Source organism: Procambarus clarkii, chromosome 28, assembly GCF_040958095.1.
Source record: "Procambarus clarkii isolate CNS0578487 chromosome 28, FALCON_Pclarkii_2.0, whole genome shotgun sequence".
Taxonomy (NCBI): domain Eukaryota; kingdom Metazoa; phylum Arthropoda; class Malacostraca; order Decapoda; family Cambaridae; genus Procambarus; species Procambarus clarkii.
Genome location: NC_091177.1, coordinates 41377963 through 41396141, shown reverse-complemented (window position 1 = coordinate 41396141; position 18179 = coordinate 41377963). Strand labels below are relative to the sequence as shown.

General features: G+C 28.1%; 1 protein-coding gene across 1 annotated transcript in view; it reads left to right on the top strand.

The window, feature by feature from the left end:
• Positions 1-18179, top strand: part of LOC138369465 (glutamate receptor-like) — a 130568-nt gene that overhangs the window by 41048 nt on the left and 71341 nt on the right. The window lies entirely within an intron of this gene.

Here is an 18179-nt window from a genome sequence, read left to right as displayed (position 1 = left end):
TTTCAAATATGTCACTCAGTATTTTAACGAGAAACAAATAGTTGATTGAAAATTAAGTGTTTAAGGTTAATTTCTAATCAATTATGTGTTTGCATCATTTTCATCGTATATATAATGAATTAATAGCAATAAACTGAAAATTCACAAAAACGTGGAAAAACAGCAAAATATTTCCTAATTCCATGATATTTTGTTTATATCACATAAAGGAAAAGGGGATGATAAACGTCAAAATATTGCTGAATTCGATGATTTTTAGTACGAAACAAAATGCAAGAAAACTTGCTTATAATGCAATATTATGCGAAAATCTGAGATTTGAAGGCCAAATCACTTATAGTGATACTACATGAAATAGTATCGAAATATTAGTAAAAATGAATATATTTACGTAATATCAAACTACATGAAAAACGTGAAAAAAGTCATTATTATACCAAATTTGAGGATTTTAACTTCGAATCTCAGAGCGACGTTTCGTATTTTTTAGACCCTAGAAAAGACGTATAAAGATGTTGCTTCCAATACAAATTATAAAAATCAATGTGTTTTCATTAAAATTAACTAAAATGATCCTGATTTTCGGTTTATATTACCGGTGGAAGATGTACACGTAAAACCGTTCTAATCTGGCTGAAACGTCGATATATGCAATAAAAACAGAACTTCTCCCCTTTTAAATATCTTACTCAGTATTTTAACGAGAAACAAATAGATGATTGAAAATGAAGTATTTAAGGTTATTTTCTGATCAATTATATGTTTGCATTATTTTTCTTGTATATTTAATGAATCAATAACAATAAACTGAAAATTCACAAAAACGTGGAAAAACAGCAAAATATTTCCTAATTCAATGATATTTTGTTTATATCACATAAAGGAAAAGGGGATGATAAACGTCAAAATATTGCTGAATTCGATTATTTTTAGTACGAAACAAAATGCAAGAAAACTTGCTTAAAATGCAATATTATGCGAAAATCTGAGATATGAAGGCCAAATCACATATAGTGATACTACATGAAATTGTATCGAAATATTGGTAAAAATGAATATATTTACGTAATATCAAACTTCATGAAAAACGTGAAAAAAGTCATTATTATACCAAAATTGAGGATTTTAACTTCGAATCATAGAGCGACGTTTCGTATTTTGTAGACCCCTAGAAAAGACGTGTAAAGATGTTGCTTCCAATACAATTGATAAAAATCAATGTGTTTTCATTAAAATTAACTAAAATGTTCCTGATTTTTGGTTTATATTACCGATGGAGGATGTACACGTAAAACCGTTCTAATCCGGCTGAAACGTCGATATATGCAATAAAAACAGAACTTCTTCCCTTTTCAATATCTTACTCAGTATTATAACGAGAAACAAATAGATGATTGCAAATGAAGTATTTAAGGTTATTTTCTGATCAATTATGTGTTTGCATATTTTTTCTCGTATATCTAATGAATCAATAACAATAAACTGAAAATTCACAAAAACGTGGAAAAACAGCAAAATATTTCCTAATTCAATGATATTTTGTTTATATCACATAAAGGAAAAGGGGATGATAAACGTCAAAATATTGCTGAATTCGATTATTTTTAGTACGAAACAAAATGCAAGAAAACTTGCTTAAAATGCAATATTATGCGAAAATCTGAGATATGAAGGCCAAATCACATATAGTGATACTACATGAAATTGTATCGAAATATTGGTAAAAATGAATATATTTACGTAATATCAAACTTCATGAAAAACGTGAAAAAAGTCATTATTATACCAAAATTGAGGATTTTAACTTCGAATCATAGAGCGACGTTTCGTATTTTGTAGACCCCTAGAAAAGACGTGTAAAGATGTTGCTTCCAATACAATTGATAAAAATCAATGTGTTTTCATTAAAATTAACTAAAATGTTCCTGATTTTTGGTTTATATTACCGATGGAGGATGTACACGTAAAACCGTTCTAATCCGGCTGAATCGTCGATATATGCAATAAAAACAGAACTTCTCCCCTTTTAAATATCTTACTCAGTATTTTAACGAGAAACAAATAGATGATTGCAAATGAAGTATTTAAGGTTATTTTCTGATCAATTATGTGTTTGCACAATTTTTCTCGTATATTTAATGAATCAATAACAATAAACTGAAAATTCACAAAAACGTGGAAAACGGCCTAATTCGATGATATTTTGTTTAAATCACTTAAAGGAAAAGGGGATGATGAAGGTCAAAATATTGCTAAATTCGATGATTTTTAGTACAAAACAAAATGCAAGAAAACTTGCTTAAAGATGCAAAATTTGCGAAATTCTGAGATTTGAAGGCCAAATCACATATCGTGAGAAAACATGTAGTATCGAAATATTGATAAAAACGAATATATATACGTAAAATCACACTTCATGAATAACGTGAAAAATGTCACTACATTTTCATATTTGAGGATTTTAACTTCATATCATAGAGCGAGGTTTCGTATTATTTAGATCCAAGAAAAGACATATGACAATGTTGTTTCAAATACAAATGATAAAAATCAATGTGTTTTCATTAGAATTAACTAAAATGTTCCTGATTTTTCGTTTATATTACTGAAAGAAGATGTACAAGTAAAACCGCTCTAATCCGGCTGAAACGTCGATATATGCAATATAAACAGAACTTCTCCCCTTTCAAATATGTCACTCAGTATTTTAACGAGAAACAAATAGTTGATTGAAAATTAAGTGTTTAAGGTTAATTTCTAATCAATTATGTGTTTGCATCATTTTCATCGTATATATAATGAATTAATAGCAATAAACTGAAAATTCACAAAAACGTGGAAAAACAGCAAAATATTTCCTAATTCCATGATATTTTGTTTATATCACATAAAGGAAAAGGGGATGATAAACGTCAAAATATTGCTGAATTCGATGATTTTTAGTACGAAACAAAATGCAAGAAAACTTGCTTATAATGCAATATTATGCGAAAATCTGAGATTTGAAGGCCAAATCACTTATAGTGATACTACATGAAATAGTATCGAAATATTAGTAAAAATGAATATATTTACGTAATATCAAACTACATGAAAAACGTGAAAAAAGTCATTATTATACCAAATTTGAGGATTTTAACTTCGAATCTTAGAGCGACGTTTCGTATTTTTTAGACCCTAGAAAAGACGTATAAAGATGTTGCTTCCAATACAAATTATAAAAATCAATGTGTTTTCATTAAAATTAACTAAAATGATCCTGATTTTCGGTTTATATTACCGGTGGAAGATGTACACGTAAAACCGTTCTAATCTGGCTGAAACGTCGATATATGCAATAAAAACAGAACTTCTCCCCTTTTAAATATCTTACTCAGTATTTTAACGAGAAACAAATAGATGATTGAAAATGAAGTATTTAAGGTTATTTTCTGATCAATTATATGTTTGCATTATTTTTCTTGTATATTTAATGAATCAATAACAATAAACTGAAAATTCACAAAAACGTGGAAAAACAGCAAAATATTTCCTAATTCAATGATATTTTGTTTATATCACATAAAGGAAAAGGGGATGATAAACGTCAAAATATTGCTGAATTCGATTATTTTTAGTACGAAACAAAATGCAAGAAAACTTGCTTAAAATGCAATATTATGCGAAAATCTGAGATATGAAGGCCAAATCACATATAGTGATACTACATGAAATTGTATCGAAATATTGGTAAAAATGAATATATTTACGTAATATCAAACTTCATGAAAAACGTGAAAAAAGTCATTATTATACCAAAATTGAGGATTTTAACTTCGAATCATAGAGCGACGTTTCGTATTTTGTAGACCCCTAGAAAAGACGTGTAAAGATGTTGCTTCCAATACAATTGATAAAAATCAATGTGTTTTCATTAAAATTAACTAAAATGTTCCTGATTTTTGGTTTATATTACCGATGGAGGATGTACACGTAAAACCGTTCTAATCCGGCTGAAACGTCGATATATGCAATAAAAACAGAACTTCTTCCCTTTTCAATATCTTACTCAGTATTATAACGAGAAACAAATAGATGATTGCAAATGAAGTATTTAAGGTTATTTTCTGATCAATTATGTGTTTGCATATTTTTTCTCGTATATCTAATGAATCAATAACAATAAACTGAAAATTCACAATAACGTGGAAAACGGCCTAATTCGATGATATTTTGTTTAAATCACATAAAGGAAAAGGGAATGATAAAGGTCAAAATATTGCTAAATTCGATGATTTTTAGTACAAAGCAAAATGCAAGAAAACTTGCTTAAAGATGCAAAATTTGCGAAATTCTGAGATTTGAAGGCCAAATCACATATCGTGAGAAAACATGTAGTATCGAAATATTGATAAAAACGAATATATATACGTAAAATCACACATCATGAATAACGTGAAAAATGTCACTACATTTTCATATTTGAGGATTTTAACTTCATATCATAGAGCGAGGTTTCGTATTATTTAGATCCAAGAAAAGACATATGACAATGTTGTTTCAAATACAAATGATAAAAATCAATGTGTTTTCATTAGAATTAACTAAAATGTTCTTGATTTTTCGTTTATATTACTGAAAGAAGATGTACAAGTAAAACCGCTCTAATCCGGCTGAAACGTCGATATATGCAATATAAACAGAACTTCTCCCCTTTCAAATATGTCACTCAGTATTTTAACGAGAAACAAATAGTTGATTGAAAATGAAGTGTTTAAGGTTAATTTCTAATCAATTATGTGTTTGCATCATTTTCATCGTATATATAATGAATTAATAGCAATAAACTGAAAATTCACAAAAACGTGGAAAAACAGCAAAATATTTCCTAATTCCATGATATTTTGTTTATATCACATAAAGGAAAAGGGGATGATAAACGTCAAAATATTGCTGAATTCGATGATTTTTAGTACGAAACAAAATGCAAGAAAACTTGCTTATAATGCAATATTATGCGAAAATCTGAGATTTGAAGGCCAAATCACTTATAGTGATACTACCTGAAATAGTATCGAAATATTAGTAAAAATGAATATATTTACGTAATATCAAACTACATGAAAAACGTGAAAAAAGTCATTATTATACCAAATTTGAGGATTTTAACTTCGAATCTTAGAGCGACGTTTCGTATTTTTTAGACCCTAGAAAAGACGTATAAAGATGTTGCTTCCAATACAAATTATAAAAATCAATGTGTTTTCATTAAAATTAACTAAAATGATCCTGATTTTCGGTTTATATTACCGGTGGAAGATGTACACGTAAAACCGTTCTAATCTGGCTGAAACGTCGATATATGCAATAAAAACAGAACTTCTCCCCTTTTAAATATCTTACTCAGTATTTTAACGAGAAACAAATAGATGATTGAAAATGAAGTATTTAAGGTTATTTTCTGATCAATTATATGTTTGCATTATTTTTCTTGTATATTTAATGAATCAATAACAATAAACTGAAAATTCACAAAAACGTGGAAAAACAGCAAAATATTTCCTAATTCAATGATATTTTGTTTATATCACATAAAGGAAAAGGGGATGATAAACGTCAAAATATTGCTGAATTCGATTATTTTTAGTACGAAACAAAATGCAAGAAAACTTGCTTAAAATGCAATATTATGCGAAAATCTGAGATATGAAGGCCAAATCACATATAGTGATACTACATGAAATTGTATCGAAATATTGGTAAAAATGAATATATTTACGTAATATCAAACTTCATGAAAAACGTGAAAAAAGTCATTATTATACCAAAATTGAGGATTTTAACTTCGAATCATAGAGCGACGTTTCGTATTTTGTAGACCCCTAGAAAAGACGTGTAAAGATGTTGCTTCCAATACAATTGATAAAAATCAATGTGTTTTCATTAAAATTAACTAAAATGTTCCTGATTTTTGGTTTATATTACCGATGGAGGATGTACACGTAAAACCGTTCTAATCCGGCTGAAACGTCGATATATGCAATAAAAACAGAACTTCTTCCCTTTTCAATATCTTACTCAGTATTATAACGAGAAACAAATAGATGATTGCAAATGAAGTATTTAAGGTTATTTTCTGATCAATTATGTGTTTGCATATTTTTTCTCGTATATCTAATGAATCAATAACAATAAACTGAAAATTCACAATAACGTGGAAAACGGCCTAATTCGATGATATTTTGTTTAAATCACATAAAGGAAAAGGGAATGATAAAGGTCAAAATATTGCTAAATTCGATGATTTTTAGTACAAAGCAAAATGCAAGAAAACTTGCTTAAAGATGCAAAATTTGCGAAATTCTGAGATTTGAAGGCCAAATCACATATCGTGAGAAAACATGTAGTATCGAAATATTGATAAAAACGAATATATATACGTAAAATCACACATCATGAATAACGTGAAAAATGTCACTACATTTTCATATTTGAGGATTTTAACTTCATATCATAGAGCGAGGTTTCGTATTATTTAGATCCAAGAAAAGACATATGACAATGTTGTTTCAAATACAAATGATAAAAATCAATGTGTTTTCATTAGAATTAACTAAAATGTTCTTGATTTTTCGTTTATATTACTGAAAGAAGATGTACAAGTAAAACCGCTCTAATCCGGCTGAAACGTCGATATATGCAATATAAACAGAACTTCTCCCCTTTCAAATATGTCACTCAGTATTTTAACGAGAAACAAATAGTTGATTGAAAATGAAGTGTTTAAGGTTAATTTCTAATCAATTATGTGTTTGCATCATTTTCATCGTATATATAATGAATTAATAGCAATAAACTGAAAATTCACAAAAACGTGGAAAAACAGCAAAATATTTCCTAATTCCATGATATTTTGTTTATATCACATAAAGGAAAAGGGGATGATAAACGTCAAAATATTGCTGAATTCGATGATTTTTAGTACGAAACAAAATGCAAGAAAACTTGCTTATAATGCAATATTATGCGAAAATCTGAGATTTGAAGGCCAAATCACTTATAGTGATACTACCTGAAATAGTATCGAAATATTAGTAAAAATGAATATATTTACGTAATATCAAACTACATGAAAAACGTGAAAAAAGTCATTATTATACCAAATTTGAGGATTTTAACTTCGAATCTTAGAGCGACGTTTCGTATTTTTTAGACCCTAGAAAAGACGTATAAAGATATTGCTTCCAATACAAATTATAAAAATCAATGTGTTTTCATTAAAATTAACTAAAATGATCCTGATTTTCGGTTTATATTACCGGTGGAAGATGTACACGTAAAACCGTTCTAATCTGGCTGAAACGTCGATATATGCAATAAAAACAGAACTTCTCCCCTTTTAAATATCTTACTCAGTATTTTAACGAGAAACAAATAGATGATTGAAAATGAAGTATTTAAGGTTATTTTCTGATCAATTATATGTTTGCATTATTTTTCTTGTATATTTAATGAATCAATAACAATAAACTGAAAATTCACAAAAACGTGGAAAAACAGCAAAATATTTCCTAATTCAATGATATTTTGTTTATATCACATAAAGGAAAAGGGGATGATAAACGTCAAAATATTGCTGAATTCGATTATTTTTAGTACGAAACAAAATGCAAGAAAACTTGCTTAAAATGCAATATTATGCGAAAATCTGAGATATGAAGGCCAAATCACATATAGTGATACTACATGAAATTGTATCGAAATATTGGTAAAAATGAATATATTTACGTAATATCAAACTTCATGAAAAACGTGAAAAAAGTCATTATTATATCAAAATTGAGGATTTTAACTTCGAATCATAGAGCGACGTTTCGTATTTTGTAGACCCCTAGAAAAGACGTGTAAAGATGTTGCTTCCAATACAATTGATAAAAATCAATGTGTTTTCATTAAAATTAACTAAAATGTTCCTGATTTTTGGTTTATATTACCGATGGAGGATGTACACGTAAAACCGTTCTAATCCGGCTGAATCGTCGATATATGCAATAAAAACAGAACTTCTCCCCTTTTAAATATCTTACTCAGTATTTTAACGAGAAACAAATAGATGATTGCAAATGAAGTATTTAAGGTTATTTTCTGATCAATTATGTGTTTGCACAATTTTTCTCGTATATTTAATGAATCAATAACAATAAACTGAAAATTCACAAAAACGTGGAAAACGGCCTAATTCGATGATATTTTGTTTAAATCACTTAAAGGAAAAGGGGATGATGAAGGTCAAAATATTGCTAAATTCGATGATTTTTAGTACAAAACAAAATGCAAGAAAACTTGCTTAAAGATGCAAAATTTGCGAAATTCTGAGATTTGAAGGCCAAATCACATATCGTGAGAAAACATGTAGTATCGAAATATTGATAAAAACGAATATATATACGTAAAATCACACTTCATGAATAACGTGAAAAATGTCACTACATTTTCATATTTGAGGATTTTAACTTCATATCATAGAGCGAGGTTTCGTATTATTTAGATCCAAGAAAAGACATATGACAATGTTGTTTCAAATACAAATGATAAAAATCAATGTGTTTTCATTAGAATTAACTAAAATGTTCCTGATTTTTCGTTTATATTACTGAAAGAAGATGTACAAGTAAAACCGCTCTAATCCGGCTGAAACGTCGATATATGCAATATAAACAGAACTTCTCCCCTTTCAAATATGTCACTCAGTATTTTAACGAGAAACAAATAGTTGATTGAAAATTAAGTGTTTAAGGTTAATTTCTAATCAATTATGTGTTTGCATCATTTTCATCGTATATATAATGAATTAATAGCAATAAACTGAAAATTCACAAAAACGTGGAAAAACAGCAAAATATTTCCTAATTCCATGATATTTTGTTTATATCACATAAAGGAAAAGGGGATGATAAACGTCAAAATATTGCTGAATTCGATGATTTTTAGTACGAAACAAAATGCAAGAAAACTTGCTTATAATGCAATATTATGCGAAAATCTGAGATTTGAAGGCCAAATCACTTATAGTGATACTACATGAAATAGTATCGAAATATTAGTAAAAATGAATATATTTACGTAATATCAAACTACATGAAAAACGTGAAAAAAGTCATTATTATACCAAATTTGAGGATTTTAACTTCGAATCTCAGAGCGACGTTTCGTATTTTTTAGACCCTAGAAAAGACGTATAAAGATGTTGCTTCCAATACAAATTATAAAAATCAATGTGTTTTCATTAAAATTAACTAAAATGTTCCTGATTTTCGGTTTATATTACCGGTGGAAGATGTACACGTAAAACCGTTCTAATCTGGCTGAAACGTCGATATATGCAATAAAAACAGAACTTCTCCCCTTTTAAATATCTTACTCAGTATTTTAACGAGAAACAAATAGATGATTGAAAATGAAGTATTTAAGGTTATTTTCTGATCAATTATATGTTTGCATTATTTTTCTTGTATATTTAATGAATCAATAACAATAAACTGAAAATTCACAAAAACGTGGAAAAACAGCAAAATATTTCCTAATTCAATGATATTTTGTTTATATCACATAAAGGAAAAGGGGATGATAAACGTCAAAATATTGCTGAATTCGATTATTTTTAGTACGAAACAAAATGCAAGAAAACTTGCTTAAAATGCAATATTATGCGAAAATCTGAGATATGAAGGCCAAATCACATATAGTGATACTACATGAAATTGTATCGAAATATTGGTAAAAATGAATATATTTACGTAATATCAAACTTCATGAAAAACGTGAAAAAAGTCATTATTATACCAAAATTGAGGATTTTAACTTCGAATCATAGAGCGACGTTTCGTATTTTTTAGACCCCTAGAAAAGACGTGTAAAGATGTTGCTTCCAATACAATTGATAAAAATCAATGTGTTTTCATTAAAATTAACTAAAATGTTCCTGATTTTTGGTTTATATTACCGATGGAGGATGTACACGTAAAACCGTTGTAATCCGGCTGAAACGTCGATATATGCAATAAAAAGAGAACTTCTTCCCTTTTCAATATCTTACACAGTATTATAACGAGAAACAAATAGATGATTGAAAATGAAGTATTTAAGGTTATTTTCTGATCAATTATGTGTTTGCATAATTTTTCTCGTATATCTAATGAATCAATAACAATAAACTGAAAATTCACAATAACGTGGAAAACGGCCTAATTCGATGATATTTTGTTTAAATCACATATAGGAAAAGGGAATGATCAAGGTCAAAATATTGCTAAAATCGATGATTTTTAGTACAAAACAAAATGCAAGAAAACTTGCTTAAAGATGCAAAATTTGCGAAATTCTGAGATTTGAAGGCCAAATCACATATCGTGAGAAAACATGTAGTATCGAAATATTGGTAAAAACGAATATATATACGTAAAATCACACTTCATGAATAACGTGAAAAATGTCACTACATTACCATATTTGAGGATTTTAACTTCATATCATAGAGCGAGGTTTCGTATTATTTAGATCCAAGAAAAGACATATGACAATGTTGTTTCAAATACAAATGATAAAAATCAATGTGTTTTCATTAGAATTAACTAAAATGTTCCTGATTTTTCGTTTATATTACTGAAAGAAGATGTACAAGTAAAACCGCTCTAATCCGGCTGAAACGTCGATATATGCAATATAAACAGAACTTCTCCCCTTTCAAATATGTCACTCAGTATTTTAACGAGAAACAAATAGTTGATTGAAAATGAAGTGTTTAAGGTTAATTTCTAATCAATTATGTGTTTGCATCATTTTCATCGTATATATAATGAATTAATAGCAATAAACTGAAAATTCACAAAAACGTGGAAAAACAGCAAAATATTTCCTAATTCCATGATATTTTGTTTATATCACATAAAGGAAAAGGGGATGATAAACGTCAAAATATTGCTGATGTCGATGATTTTTAGTACGAAACAAAATGCAAGAAAACTTGCTTATAATGCAATATTATGCGAAAATCTGAGATTTGAAGGCCAAATCACTTATAGTGATACTACATGAAATAGTATCGAAATATTAGTAAAAATGAATATATTTACGTAATATCAAACTACATGAAAAACGTGAAAAAAGTCATTATTATACCAAATTTGAGGATTTTAACTTCGAATCTTATCGCGACGTTTCGTATTTTTTAGACCCTAGAAAAGACGTATAAAGATGTTGCTTCCAATACAAATTATAAAAATCAATGTGTTTTCATTAAAATTAACTAAAATGATCCTGATTTTCGGTTTATATTACCGGTGGAAGATGTACACGTAAAACCGTTCTAATCTGGCTGAAACGTCGATATATGCAATAAAAACAGAACTTCTCCCCTTTTAAATATCTTACTCAGTATTTTAACGAGAAACAAATAGATGATTGAAAATGAAGTATTTAAGGTTATTTTCTGATCAATTATATGTTTGCATTATTTTTCTTGTATATTTAATGAATCAATAACAATAAACTGAAAATTCACAAAAACGTGGTAAAACAGCAAAATATTTCCTAATTCAATGATATTTTGTTTATATCACATAAAGGAAAAGGGGATGATAAACGTCAAAATATTGCTGAATTCGATTATTTTTAGTACGAAACAAAATGCAAGAAAACTTGCTTAAAATGCAATATTATGCGAAAATCTGAGATATGAAGGCCAAATCACATATAGTGATACTACATGAAATTGTATCGAAATATTGGTAAAAATGAATATATTTACGTAATATCAAACTTCATGAAAAACGTGAAAAAAGTCATTATTATACCAAAATTGAGGATTTTAACTTCGAATCATAGAGCGACGTTTCGTATTTTGTAGACCCCTAGAAAAGACGTGTAAAGATGTTGCTTCCAATACAATTGATAAAAATCAATGTGTTTTCATTAAAATTAACTAAAATGTTCCTGATTTTTGGTTTATATTACCGATGGAGGATGTACACGTAAAACCGTTGTAATCCGGCTGAAACGTCGATATATGCAATAAAGAGAACTTCTTCCCTTTTCAATATCTTACACAGTATTATAACGAGAAACAAAAAGATGATTGAAAATGAAGTATTTAAGGTTATTTTCTGATCAATTATGTGTTTGCATAATTTTTCTCGTATATCTAATGAATCAATAACAATAAACTGAAAATTCACAATAACGTGGAAAACGGCCTAATTCGATGATATTTTGTTTAAATCACATAAAGGAAAAGGGAATGATCAAGGTCAAAATATTGCTAAAATCGATGATTTTTAGTACAAAACAAAATGCAAGAAAACTTGCTTAAAGATGCAAAATTTGCGAAATTCTGAGATTTGAAGGCCAAATCACATATCGTGAGAAAACATGTAGTATCGAAATATTGGTAAAAACGAATATATATACGTAAAATCACACTTCATGAATAACGTGAAAAATGTCACTACATTACCATATTTGAGGATTTTAACTTCATATCATAGAGCGAGGTTTCGTATTATTTAGATCCAAGAAAAGACATATGACAATGTTGTTTCAAATACAAATGATAAAAATCAATGTGTTTTCATTAGAATTAACTAAAATGTTCCTGATTTTTCGTTTATATTACTGAAAGAAGATGTACAAGTAAAACCGCTCTAATCCGGCTGAAACGTCGATATATGCAATATAAACAGAACTTCTCCCCTTTCAAATATGTCACTCAGTATTTTAACGAGAAACAAATAGTTGATTGAAAATGAAGTGTTTAAGGTTAATTTCTAATCAATTATGTGTTTGCATCATTTTCATCGTATATATAATGAATTAATAGCAATAAACTGAAAATTCACAAAAACGTGGAAAAACAGCAAAATATTTCCTAATTCCATGATATTTTGTTTATATCACATAAAGGAAAAGGGGATGATAAACGTCAAAATATTGCTGAATTCGATGATTTTTAGTACGAAATAAAATGCAAGAAAACTTGCTTATAATGCAATATTATGCGAAAATCTGAGATTTGAAGGCCAAATCACTTATAGTGATACTACATGAAATAGTATCGAAATATTAGTAAAAATGAATATATTTACGTAATATCAAACTACATGAAAAACGTGAAAAAAGTCATTATTATACCAAATTTGAGGATTTTAACTTCGAATCTTAGAGCGACGTTTCGTATTTTTTAGACCCTAGAAAAGACGTATAAAGATGTTGCTTCCAATACAAATTATAAAAATCAATGTGTTTTCATTAAAATTAACTAAAATGATCCTGATTTTTGGTTTATATTACCGGTGGAAGATGTACACGTAAAACCGTTCTAATCTGGCTGAAACGTCGATATATGCAATAAAAACAGAACTTCTCCCCTTTTAAATATCTTACTCAGTATTTTAACGAGAAACAAATAGATGATTGAAAATGAAGTATTTAAGGTTATTTTCTGATCAATTATATGTTTGCATTATTTTTCTTGTATATTTAATGAATCAATAACAATAAACTGAAAATTCACAAAAACGTGGAAAAACAGCAAAATATTTCCTAATTCAATGATATTTTGTTTATATCACATAAAGGAAAAGGGGATGATAAACGTCAAAATATTGCTGAATTCGATTATTTTTAGTACGAAACAAAATGCAAGAAAACTTGCTTAAAATGCAATATTATGCGAAAATCTGAGATATGAAGGCCAAATCACATATAGTGATACTACATGAAATTGTATCGAAATATTGGTAAAAATGAATATATTTACGTAATATCAAACTTCATGAAAAACGTGAAAAAAGTCATTATTATACCAAAATTGAGGATTTTAACTTCGAATCATAGAGCGACGTTTCATATTTTGTAGACCCCTAGAAAAGACGTGTAAAGATGTTGCTTCCAATACAATTGATAAAAATCAATGTGTTTTCATTAAAATTAACTAAAATGTTCCTGATTTTTGGTTTATATTACCGATGGAGGATGTACACGTAAAACCGTTGTAATCCGGCTGAAACGTCGATATATGCAATAAAAAGAGAACTTCCCTTTTCAATATCTTACACAGTATTATAACGAGAAACAAATAGATGATTGAAAATGAAGTATTTAAGGTTATTTTCTGATCAATTATGTGTTTGCATAATTTTTCTCGTATATCTAATGAATCAATAACAATAAACTGAAAATTCACAATAACGTGGAAAACGGCCTAATTCGATGATATTTTGTTTAAATCACATAAAGGAAAAGGGAATGATCAAGGTCAAAATATTGCTAAAATCGATGATTTTTAGTACAAAACAAAATGCAAGAAAACTTGCTTAAAGATGCAAAATTTGCGAAATTCTGAGATTTGAAGGCCAAATCACATATCGTGAGAAAACATGTAGTATCGAAATATTGGTAAAAACGAATATATATACGTAAAATCACACTTCATGAATAACGTGAAAAATGTAACTACATTACCATATTTGAGGATTTTAACTTCATATCATAGAGCGAGGTTTCGTATTATTTAGATCCAAGAAAAGACATATGACAATGTTGTTTCAAATACAAATGATAAAAATCAATGTGTTTTCATTAGAATTAACTAAAATGTTCCTGATTTTTCGTTTATATTACTGAAAGAAGATGTACAAGTAAAACCGCTCTAATCCGGCTGAAACGTCGATATATGCAATATAAACAGAACTTCTCCCCTTTCAAATATGTCACTCAGTATTTTAACGAGAAACAAATAGTTGATTGAAAATGAAGTGTTTAAGGTTAATTTCTAATCAATTATGTGTTTGCATCATTTTCATCGTATATATAATGAATTAATAGCAATAAACTGAAAATTCACAAAAACGTGGAAAAACAGCAAAATATTTCCTAATTCAATGATATTTTGTTTATATCACATAAAGGAAAAGGGGATGATAAACGTCAAAATATTGCTGAATTCGATTATTTTTAGTACGAAACAAAATGCAAGAAAACTTGCTTAAAATGCAATATTATGCGAAAATCTGAGATATGAAGGCCAAATCACATATAGTGATACTACATGAAATTGTATCGAAATATTGGTAAAAATGAATATATTTACGTAATATCAAACTTCATGAAAAACGTGAAAAAAGTCATTATTATACCAAATTGAGGATTTTAACTTCGAATCATAGAGCGACGTTTCGTATTTTTTAGACCCCTAGAAAAGACGTGTAAAGATGTTGCTTCCAATACAATTGATAAAAATCAATGTGTTTTCATTAAAATTAACTAAAATGTTCCTGATTTTTGGTTTATATTACCGATGGAGGATGTACACGTAAAACCGTTGTAATCCGGCTGAAACGTCGATATATGCAATAAAAAGAGAACTTCTTCCCTTTTCAATATCTTACACAGTATTATAACGAGAAACAAATAGATGATTGAAAATGAAGTATTTAAGGTTATTTTCTGATCAATTATGTGTTTGCATAATTTTTCTCGTATATCTAATGAATCAATAACAATAAACTGAAAATTCACAATAACGTGGAAAACGGCCTAATTCGATGATATTTTGTTTAAATCACATATAGGAAAAGGGGAATGATCAAGGTCAAAATATTGCTAAAATCGATGATTTTTAGTACAAAACAAAATGCAAGAAAACTTGCTTAAAGATGCAAAATTTGCGAAATTCTGAGATTTGAAGGCCAAATCACATATCGTGAGAAAACATGTAGTATCGAAATATTGGTAAAAACGAATATATATACGTAAAATCACACTTCATGAATAACGTGAAAAATGTCACTACATTACCATATTTGAGGATTTTAACTTCATATCATAGAGCGAGGTTTCGTATTATTTAGATCCAAGAAAAGACATATGACAATGTTGTTTCAAATACAAATGATAAAAATCAATGTGTTTTCATTAGAATTAACTAAAATGTTCCTGATTTTTCGTTTATATTACTGAAAGAAGATGTACAAGTAAAACCGCTCTAATCCGGCTGAAACGTCGATATATGCAATATAAACAGAACTTCTCCCCTTTCAAAATATGTCACTCAGTATTTTAACGAGAAACAAATAGTTGATTGAAAATGAAGTGTTTAAGGTTATTTTCTGATCAATTATGTGTTTGCACATTTTTCTCGTATATATAATGAATAATACAATAAACTGAAAATTCACAAAAACGTGGAAAACGGCCTAATTCGATGATATTTTGTTTAAATCACATAAAGGAAAAGGGGATGATAAAGGTCAAAATATTGCTAAATTCGATGATTTTTAGTAAAACAAAATGCAAGAAAACTTGCTTAAAGATGCAATTTGCGAAATCTGAGATTTGAAGGCCAAATCACATAGTGAAACATGAAATAGTATCGAAATATTGTAAAAAGAATATATTACGTAAATATCAACTCATGAAAACGTGAAAAATGTCACTACATTTACCATATTTGAGGATTTTAACTTCATATCATAGAGCGAGGTTTCGTATTTTTAGATCCTAGAAAAGACATAAAATGTTGTTTCAATACAAATGATAAAAATCAATGTGTTTTCATTAGAATTAACTAAAATGTTCCTGATTTTTCGTTTATATTACTGAAAGAAGATGTACAAGTAAAACCGCTCTAATCCGGCTGAAACGTCGATATATGCAATATAAACAGAACTTCTCCCCTTTCAAATATGTCTACTCAGTATTTTAACGAGAAACAAATAGTTGATTGAAAATGAAGTGTTTAAGGTTAATTTCTAATCAATTATGTGTTTGCATCATTTTTCATCGTATATATAATGAATTAATAAGCAATAAACTGAAAATTCACAAAAACGTGGAAAAACAGCAAAATATTTCCTAATTCCATGATATTTTGTTTATATCACATAAAGGAAAAGGGGATGATAAACGTCAAAATATTGCTGAATGTCGATGATTTTTAGTACGAAACAAAATGCAAGAAAACTTGCTTATAATGCAATATTATGCGAAAATCTGAGATTTGAAGGCCAAATCACTTATAGTGATACTACATGAAATAGTATCGAAATATTAGTAAAAATGAATATATTTACGTAATATCAAACTACATGAAAAACGTGAAAAAAGTCATTATTATACCAAATTTGAGGATTTTAACTTCGAATCTTATCGCGACGTTTCGTATTTTTTAGACCCTAGAAAAGACGTATAAAGATGTTGCTTCCAATACAAATTATAAAAATCAATGTGTTTTCATTAAAATTAACTAAATGATCCTGATTTTCGGTTTATATTACCGGTGGAAGATGTACACGTAAAACCGTTCTAATCTGGCTGAAACGTCGATATATGCAATAAAAACAGAACTTCTCCCCTTTTAAATATCTTACTCAGTATTTTAACGAGAAACAAATAGATGATTGAAAATGAAGTATTTAAGGTTATTTTCTGATCAATTATATGTTTGCATTATTTTTCTTGTATATTTAATGAATCAATAACAATAAACTGAAAATTCACAAAACGTGGAAAAACAGCAAAATATTTCCTAATTCAATGATATTTTGTTTATATCACATAAAGGAAAAGGGGATGATAAACGTCAAATATTGCTGAATTCGATTATTTTTAGTACGAAACAAAATGCAAGAAACTTGCTTAAAGATGCAAAATTTGCGAAATTCTGAGATTTGAAGGCCAAATCACATATCGTGAGAAAACATGTAGTATCGACAATATTGGTAAAAACGAATATATATACGTAAATCACACTTCATGAATAACGTGAAAAATGTCACTACATTACCATATTTGAGGATTTTAACTTCATATCATAGAGCGAGGTTTCGTATTATTTAGATCCAAGAAAAGACATATGACAATGTTGTTTCAAATACAAATGATAAAAATCAATGTGTTTTCATAGAATTAACTAAAATGTCCTGATTTTTCGTTTATATTACTTGAAAGAAGATGTACAAGTAAAACCGCTCTAATCCGGCTGAAACGTCGATATATGCAATATAACAGAACTCTCTTCCCCGTTTCAAATATGTCACTCAGTATATTTTAACGAGAACAAATAGTTGACATTGAAATGAAGTGTTTAAGGTTAATTTCTAATCAATTATGGTGTTTGCATCATTTTCATCGTATATATATATGAA